The sequence below is a fragment of the Vipera ursinii genome, assembly GCF_947247035.1.
Source record: "Vipera ursinii genome assembly, chromosome: 2".
NCBI lineage: Eukaryota > Metazoa > Chordata > Lepidosauria > Squamata > Viperidae > Vipera > Vipera ursinii.
In genome coordinates, this window is record NC_139513.1 from 23,728,253 (window position 1) to 23,729,512 (window position 1,260).

Sequence of the window (1,260 nt, forward strand, 5' to 3'; positions counted from 1 at the left end):
GGGAAAGCTTGCGTTTCAAACTAATTGGGGAATGTCATTTATGACTGTCATCTGGAGGAGAGAATTGTGCTTTGATACTATGTGCTCAGGGGAGGAGACCTCAGTTTTTGACTTCGATTATGTTAGTGCCGATGCTATGCTACTCAAATAAAGATTCTTTAAGGTAAACAATGCCTCAAAGTTCTTTGAAGAGTTTCATCTGTTGGAACCATGACACTAAATTTGAGAGATAGTCAGATTATATGGCAGTAGCCACCACAGAAAAATCTCTTTTCCATAAATGAAAATAAATCTCTTTTCCATAAATGAAAATGGTTCCATGGATATATCGTATTAAATACAGTAACTACCATGGAAACCAATGTAAGTGAAATCTGCAGCAGGACACTTACAAGGTAGGAGCTGCCCTGAGTCTTCGGAGAAGGGCGGGATATAAATGGAATTTAAAAAAAAAATTAGTGACCTATTTTTCACACGACCATTGTGGCATCCCCATGGTCACACGATCAAAATTCAGTCACTTCACAACCGACTCATATTTATGACTGTTGCCATGTCCCGGGGTCATGTGATCACCTTTTGCGATCTTCTGACGAGCAAAGTCAATGGGGAAGCCAGAGTCACCTAACCGCCATGTTACTAGCTTAAAAACTGCAGTGATTCACTTAACAACTCAGGCAAGAAAGGTCGTAAAATGGAACAAAGCTCACTGTCTGGGTTAACCACAGAAACTTTGGGCCCAATTGTGGTCGTAAATCAAGGACTGCCTGTATTCCCTACCCACAGCAGGCTCTGTTTTCACTGGGTTGTTTTGGGCGGTATGAATGATTAAAAAAATCCTCCCCTCCAACACACTTCTTTGTGCCTAAAGACGGCTCTACTTTTGCAAAGCCTGCTGTTTCCTTGAGCTTGGGGTTAATTTTGCTGAATGTGCAGATGATCCTGGCTAGATTACAAAAGGAGGCACATTTCTGAGAATGACTCTGCCCTAGCTCCAACAGAGACTGGACAAGCATTTGTCTGAAATGGTACAGGGTTTCCTGCCTAAGCAGGGGGTTGGACTAGAAGACCTCCGAGGTCCCTTCCAACTCTGTTATTCTGTTCTATTCTAGTGGCTAACCTCACAGCTCACAGTTCTGCATGCAGACGTCCCAGCATCTCCCAGCTAGCAACTATTACAAGAGTTCAGAGCAAGCGGACCACGGATCCTCCTGTGTTCCTAACCACTGACCTTTCACCTCTCCACAGCCACAAAGGTGG